At 37.8% G+C, this 8,516-nt stretch overlaps 1 pseudogene; it reads right to left on the minus strand.

The window, feature by feature from the left end:
- Nucleotides 1–1,763: 1,763 nt before the first annotated feature.
- On the minus strand, nt 1,764–2,875 carry LOC118988273 (obg-like ATPase 1; annotated as a pseudogene).
- Nucleotides 2,876–8,516: the final 5,641 nt, after the last annotated feature.

An 8,516-nucleotide genomic window follows, 5' to 3' on the forward strand; every position in this document is an offset into this window, starting at 1 on the left:
ATTTGTCTCTATTTCACCACCTCGGATTTATTTATTCAGCAAATATTTATTAAGCACCTACTATTCAAGGCACACATTCTTCACCACACTTCGGTCTGCCCTTCATCCTTACTTCTTCCTGAAACTGGTCTGGACTACACCACCTGTTTATTGTTAAACTCACAGTCGCATTTCCAGTGTTCTCTCTGCAGCATCTGAAAGTGTCAATCTCTGCATTTCATAAAGCATTCTCATCCTTTGCCTTCCTTAATAAACCTCCCTCCTCATTTTGCTCCTTTTTCAGATGCCCTTTTTTTGGTCTCTTTCTTGTTTCTTGTTCTTTTTCTGCCTCTTTGGTGTTCATATGCTTCAGGGCTACATTATTAACCTTCTTTCAAGTCTACACACTCCTCTGGATAACCCCAAGTCTTCTTAATGCTTCAGCTAAATTTACTCTGAGGGCTAAATTTCCAGCCCACATTTCTCTCCTGAACTCCAGACATATTTAGTCAACTGCTTGCACAATACAACCATCTGTTCCAATTACTACAGCTGCATAGCAAGTCATCCCAAACATTAGTGCCATGAAAGAACCATTGGTTGGGTCACAAACTCAGTGCACAACAAAGACAGTTGTTTCTGCTGCATGATGTCTGGGTCCTCAGACGTCCTGAGACGACTTAAAAGCTGGAATGATTTAATAAATGGAAACTAAAATCATCTGCAAATTTCTCCATTCACATGTCTAATGGTTAATGTCTATGATACATTATATGCATGTTGGCTGGGACCTCATATGGGACTGTCAGGCAGAACACCTACAATGGCTTCTCCATGGGGCCTAGACTTCCTCACAGAATGGCAACCTCAGGGTTGTTACACTTCTCTAGTGGCAGCTCAGGGCTCCAAAGGTGCACATCCCAGCTAACAATACAGAAGCCATGTTGCCTTTTATGACCTAGCCACAGAAAGCACTGTGTCACTTCCATCACTTTATATTTGTGACCAGTAGGTCACAAGCCCACTGATATTCAAAGACAGAGGATTTGATTCTATCTGGTGATAGGGGATGGTGGCCAGCCTCCAAAAGATCATGTAGGACAAGAACTATTGTTGCAGTTGTCTTTGGAAAGTACAGTTTGTCACATAACTCCTCTCCACCCCCATCCTCATGGTGCTCCATCCATATGATGTATCACACTGCTTCATACACTCCTTCCTTCCATGCTTTTGCACATACCATTCTCTCTGACTAGACTGTCTTTTCCTGTCAGGAAAAAGCCCCCACCACCACCTGATTGATTGATTTTCCAATGTTTTATTGAGTGTAGACATCTGAAGTACAGACTGATTTTCCAATGTTTTATTGAGTGTAGACATCTGAAGTACAGTACAACATGGATTATCTGTAGATTCAAAAGGGGCAAGCCACACTGCCCTCAATGTCAAATATGATAGAGATTACGGAAGTATCATGAGAGTAATATGGCTCCTGAAGGCTTCTACAATTTGGAGTAGGGTCTTAGTCATGAAAAAAGCAAAGCTGTTCACATTAGAGATTTTGGATTTCACTGAAGTTATAAAGTATTTAATTTGAAAACAAATAAAAAAGTTCTGTTTGTAGAAGAGTCCTATCTTCCCAACTTTGTCCCTTTGGTTTTCAGAAGTTTTAATTTTAAAAAATCATATGCCTTTTGGGAATTGTACATTTATCTGAGTCATAACTAAAATTTATTTTTTATTCTATTGCTGGGATGTATTAAATTAGAAGAATATGTCCATTTTCAGCAATATCTCTTTCTGCCTTGTCTGTACTTTCAAGCAGCCTTGACCACATTTTCAGAAACTTCCTCTTGAAAATCTTTATGTTTCATTACTTCAGCCATAATGGATCATTTTTCAAAATCTGTGTGAATCTTTTCTGTAGCTAGAGGAGCCTCCATGCCTTTCATGAATACTGAACACACTTCATCTGGGCCTGCAGTGAAAAAGTGTTCTGGTAGAATGTTGTACACCCAGTCTTAATGATTTTTGGCAAAGTGCTTTGTGTCATGTTCTTTTTCAGATACTCCTGTCTCTCCTCAGCACTCAATTCTTGCAACTAGCATTCCAACACCCCACTGAGAGTAATAACCAAGGCACCTGGGTCATACCTGTCCATCCATGCATTAATTTTTATCAACCATTTATTTTTCCTTCTAATATAGTTTTTTTCAGAAGGATTAACCAAGTAGACAATTATTTTTTAAGTCAGAAGTAAGTGTTTATTCAGCACGTGAATCTTTTTGTCATTCCAATTGTGATAGGAGCAAACAGGTTCTTTTGATCTATGACCCAGGATTTGACTTTGCACATTATATCAAATTCAGGTTTTAGTTTTTTTTATCTCTTTCTCTCATAGCCACTTTTTCTAATTTATCTATAACAGGCCAATCATTTTCTCATCTTTAAGGTGAAGCTCTTTGTATATTATTTCTATGTTTCAAATAGGAGCTACACATCCTTCAACATGCATGACATCATCTTCAAAAGCATATGTTAGATGAAAGATTCCATCACAGGCACTAATGTGAGTAAAAGGCATTTCCTAGGCCTTGGCCATTTCACAAGCCCCTTTTATAAAACCAGCAATATCCACTCCATTTAGAAAGGCAGGTTGCCTGCTGGTTTGTGGTACTGGCAAAGAAAGTCATACCTTTTGTCTGGCACAGGTGCTCTGCTGTCATTAGGATCAATAGTACAGAATGGGAAGTTTTCTGCTGAAGACTGACTGTTGGTTCACACATCGAAGAAGGTAGATTTCCCAACATGTGGTGATCCAACAATAAAAGAAGGTTCCAAATCTTCCAATAGTTGGGGGTAGTTTAATTCCACCACCTCCCTTTTTGGGAGACATCTTGCTCAAAGCAGAGTGGGCATGGGGTCCCAGAGGCAGTGGCAGATGGGTCCTACTGACAGTGGGAGACAGGGAGAAAGGAGGAAAGAGAGTGCAGGCCAGTCACCTTCACAGAGAAAAACACTTAAGAGCAGTGGCGGTGGAACAGGAGGGTGGAGCATCTGGCAGCACATGCATGCAGGTGCCCTGCCCCGCCACTAACTGATTTTTAAATCTAACTTCCATCTGTCCTTCGAGCCTCATCTTAAATGCCAATTTATTCAGACCCAAGGTCACTTTGAGGAGAAATACAGTGACTATCACCTCATCTTGCTTTCCTCCCTCTTGGTTCCCCTTATTCATCCAACCACTGGATGTGGGGAGGAACATCCCATGCCTGAATTCTGAGTCACTTAACCTAGTTCAAAGTCTGGTTCCACAACATGCTGATTGTACAAACTTGAGCAATTTGTTTAAGCTTGTAAAGCAGGGGTGTCAAACTCATTTTCACTGGGGGCCACCTCAGCCTCAAAGTTGCCTTCAAATGGCTGAATGTAATTTTCGGAGGTCTGTATAAATGTAATTACTCCTTAACAGTTAAGTGAGAGCTGGGTGCTGCCGCTGGGTAGAAACAAGGTGCTGGGCCAGATAAAATAAGGTGGAGGGCTGGATTCAGCCTATGGGCCTTATGTTTGCTACTTGTGTCATAAAGCTTTAGTTTCTACATCTATAAAATGAGGAAAATATTCTATTACCACATGGTAATAGAATATTACTGGTAATATTCTATTACCAGTTGAGGGTTAAATGGAATGATGCAAAGATATTAGCTTAAAGTTGCTGTAGTAAAAACTAGTCATTACATCATCCTGAGATCAACTATATGGGTTAAAGTTTACTTTTAAGAACTGATGACTTAATGCAAACATTTCCCCTCTAGTTCTATGGAGCTACATTGCTCAAAGAAAATGAAAGAAAAAAAATAACCTTTTTGAAATACCTTTACTATAAAGGCATCCATTGTTTGTATTTCTATAGTTTGTTTAAATGGTTATAATTCATGTACATTCAGTAGTTAAACAGCCAGTTTTAAGTACAAGCATTTATATAGTAAGTTCTATATTTAGCATAGCTCATTATTTCTCTCCAAGCATATGCTTTTACTCCTACTGATATGAAAGAGAATCTCTTTGCTTTCAAAAAGACACTTGCCCCAGCTGTCTCTCCTATGAAGTGCATCTCACCTTCTTCTTGTACCATTGGTCCAAGAAAAGCAGCAAATTCAGCCTAATCTCTACCCACATATGACTTTTCTTTCCCTCCATTAATCACTGTGCTTGGCATGCACCATGCATGGTTTTGGTCTGCTCTGGAGATTAAATACAGGGTTCCCCACTATTTTCCTTGTGTAGGAAATAGTCCTTGGTAAAATATCTGCAGTGAAAGAAGCACATCTTTGTGGTGATTTCAAGGTGTAATTGATGTGGGCATTCTGAGAGTCCCAGGGTCTGGGCATTCTGTGGGCTCTTGGATTCACACAGAAAAGAATTTAAACAAGAGCCAGCTTTAAAGTGAAAGGAAGTTTATTAGTGAAGCAGTGAGACAGAGAATGGGCTACTCCATAGACAGAGCATCCCCTCTTTAGTGGAATTTGCTTCCTTTTATGGAGGTTCATTTAATCAGGGGATAGGGTTTTCATTAAGAGGAGGAATGTTCAGGATTTTCCCTGGGAAGGGGATGGAGAGCTCTCAGAGGAGCTGTAGGGGCCACATTGTGTCCATATATGGGCTCTCCATTTCCAATCATGGTGACGCAAGGTGTGCGGTTTACCATGCTGCTGTATGCAATGAGTGTATATTGAGACCAAGGGTTACTGTTAGGTGAAAGTAGGCACCACGTTGGATCAGCTGCCCTCTACAAGTTTTAGTCATAAACCCCATGGGGGTGGTCATCTTTCTTCTTGACAGTTTGTCACTTTTATCAATTGCAGCTGTTCTGCCATATACCTATCTCAGTATTTTGGTTTTGTGGTATTTTTATGTTTTTGTTTTGTTTCTTCTCATTGATTTTTTCTAACTTACCAGTCAGTTACTATGTGTACAGCTTGTGTAGTTGGGCTGTTTGTTTTATGCATCACTATGTCAAGGAAGGGAAGCTTTCAGTGTTTAAAGGCCATGCATGAAATAGGTTGAAATTCCAGCTCTATATCTGTTTGAGCAGAGTACATAAAATAAAAAAGAGCAATTGAGGAGTCATTATAGAGAGATAGACATTGGCTGTCCACATAAATAGAGACATTCAAAGAATGAAATGAGTCACCTGCGCTAAGGAGGCAATGAGGTCTCTGTATGGGCTTTTTCAATCACTGGTTAGTCAGTAAATTGAAAGAAAGGTAGAAAAAAATAGTGAATAATTGGATTAAGATGGCTTATTCTTCCAAGATTTTGTAAGAAAATTCCAAGGAATATGTTCTCCACTACAATTGCTGGACAGGTCCTCAAAATTGCATTGTCTTGGATTTAGAGAAGAACAGAAGTTGAAGAGCAATCTCTGTGGATGAAAACTTTAATGGTCTCCATTTAGTGTGAAGGTGAGAAGTTTAAGTGTGACTAAGCCACAAAGAAAGAGGATAACCCAGACAAAAATGGCATATTCTACAGCTGTTTGAATCTTCACCAGATACCTAGAAAGAGCCTATATATTAGAATTCTCTTAATGTATTGTTTTAAATTCAAAATCAGGTTTGTCTCCATCTCCAATACTGTGCACTTGTCCTCACTCATCCATTTACTATTCAGACTAGAGATGTTGTGTTAGCAGATTAACCAAGGAGGCAAAGCAGGCTGACAAGAATGAGTACACAGGAAGTTACAAAAAGGGTGGAACACGTATAATGACATTGCCACCTCATCCACATTCTTATAGGAAACAGTATTGGGTAATCTGGGCTGGGACCCTATGTGTCTCTTGTGTAACAACAGTCATATGTGGTAGAAGAAGTTGTTTTCAGTCTATGAAACTACAGCCCATTCTTGTGCCTCAATATCACCATAAGAATTTAAACAGTGTTTAAAGTGGGAATGTGGTCACAGGATTTCAAAGCCACAAAGGTAGTTGCAAAATATTTAATTCAATCATTATATTTCATAGGTCTCAATTTAAATGTCACTTCTTCAAACAAATGTTTTCCATATTTCTGGACTACATCAAGTCTCTTGTTACATGCTCCACAACACACTGTTCTTTTACTTAGTACTTAGTATAATTATAATTAAAAATAAATTATATAATAATTTCACAATATCTTTATCCCCAATAATCTTCATGTTTGAAAAGGAAAAGGATTATATCTCAGGGTTATTGACATCAGGTGCTGAATTCTTTTTTGTTTAATTAGTTAAATAAAAGCTGAATTCAGATAAATTGAGAAAAAATATTAAGTGAATGTCATAGCCCCAACACACACCTCATTTCTAATATTCAGTGCAGTGTTGTAGTTTGGATTCAGAAAAATAAAATTAAGGATAATTGAGGAAGTTTATCTGTTACCTCAGGTTTTTGAGTCTATGAAGTAACTAAGTATGCACATTTCATCTCATTTCAGGATGCTTTTATATACCCATTCCCATTTGTTAAATAAACATTTCTTGAGTGCCTATAAGAGTAAGACACCAAATTAAATGCTGGAGATACAAATAGTGAAAAAACTAGTGAGCGAGACAAATTTGTTTTTGCCACGTACTTGTGCACTAATGGTTTGTCTCTCTAGAACACTGCTCCCAGGTCTGCACATGGCTGGGTCCTTCCCCTCATTTACATCACATTTTAAGTGTCACCTCTTTAAATATGATGTCCCTACCCATCCCTAGTCACTGTCTATCCAACAGTCACGTATGTTCTCTATAGACTTTAACACTTTCACATTTTTCCTTCTTGTTCATTTAATTATATTGTTGTGGATCCTTCCCCCACACAAATACACACACATCCAAACTACACTTCAGGCTCCATGAAAGCAAGGCCCTGCATCTTATTCATTAAATCTTCAATGCCCATATTACTATCTATTCATCCATGAATATGTGTTGAATGAGATAGCGGCCTAGATCACATGTGATTGTGGCCTAGAATGTGATGTGTAGCTGGAGCACACTGAGAGTGAAAAGTCACTCAAGAGCCTGAGAATATCCCTACAAAAATCCTGCTGACTTTTTACCACTTTCAAAGTTTTCCTTTAAAGTCAGTTTGCTATACATTCCTATTCCCTTTTACACAGGGTAATTTTTTTATCTGCACCCGAGGACATGATTATTGATTTTAGAGAAAAAAGGAGGAAAGGAGAGAGAGAGGGTGAAAAACATCAGTGTGAAAGAGAAATATCAATCAATTGTTTCTTGCCTGTGCCCCAACAAGGAACCAAATCCACAACCTAGGCATGTGCCCTGACAGGGAATCAAACCCATGACCTTTCAGTTTATGGAATAACACTCCTACCAACTGAGCCACACCAGCCAGGGCACATAATAATTTCTTTCATCAGTAACAAGGATGACCACTTTCACAACTTCTATTCAATGCTGTACAGGAAAATTTTTCTAACCAGAAAAATTAAGCAAGAAAAAAAATAAAAGACATCATCCACATTGAAAAGGAAGAAGAAAAATAATCTCTGTTTGCAGACAACATGATCTTATATGATCTTATACGTAGAAAACTCAAAAGATTTCACAAAAATAAAAACTGTCACAACTAATAAACAACCCAGCAAACTTTCAGGATATAAAATCAGTATACAAAAACCAATTGTATTGACTTTTATTAGTTCTATACACTAACAATGAACAATGCAAAAAGGAAACATTTCTATTTGCAATAGCACTAAAAAAGAATAAAATACCTAGGAATAAATTTAATTATGCAGGCAAGACTTGTACTCTAAAAATTATAAAACAATGCTGAAGGAATTAAAGACACCAGTAAATGGAAAGACAACCTGCATTCATGGATTGGAAGATCTAATATTATTAAGATGTTAAAGTTACCCAAAGCAAACTATGGGTTTAATGCGATCTCTATCAAACTCCAAACAGCACTTTTTGCAGAAATAGAGAAATGCACTCTAAAATTCATGCCAAATCTCAAGGAACTCTGAATAAATCAAAACAGTCCTGAAAATAGAGGACCAAAGCCAAAGGTCTCACACTTACTGATTTCAAAACTAGCTTAAGACAGACATATAAGCCAATGAAATAAAACAGAAAGCCAGAAATAAACCTTCACTTATATGGCCAAATAATTTTCTTCAAGGATAGCAAGACCATTTAATGGGAAATGATCAGCCTTTTCAATAAATGGTTTTAGGAAAACTAGATAGCTACATGCAAAAAAAAAAAAAGAAAAAAGGAAATTGGACTATTACTTTATACCGTATAAAAAATGAATAAAAAGCTGATGTAAGACCTAAACCTAAGGGCTAAAACCATAAGGAAACTAGAAAGCATAGGGGAAAATCTTCATGGCATTGGATTTGGCAATGATCTCTTGAATATGACACCAAAAGCATATGTGAAAAAAAAGTAGATAAACTAGACTACACCAAAGTTAAAAACTTCTGTGCATCAAAGACATAATCAACAGAGTAAAAACGCATCCTCAGAATGGA

Source organism: Sturnira hondurensis, unplaced genomic scaffold (assembly GCF_014824575.4).
Source record: "Sturnira hondurensis isolate 20B ecotype Veracruz unplaced genomic scaffold, ASM1482457v3 Scaffold0006213, whole genome shotgun sequence".
Classification (NCBI taxonomy): Eukaryota; Metazoa; Chordata; class Mammalia; order Chiroptera; family Phyllostomidae; genus Sturnira; species Sturnira hondurensis.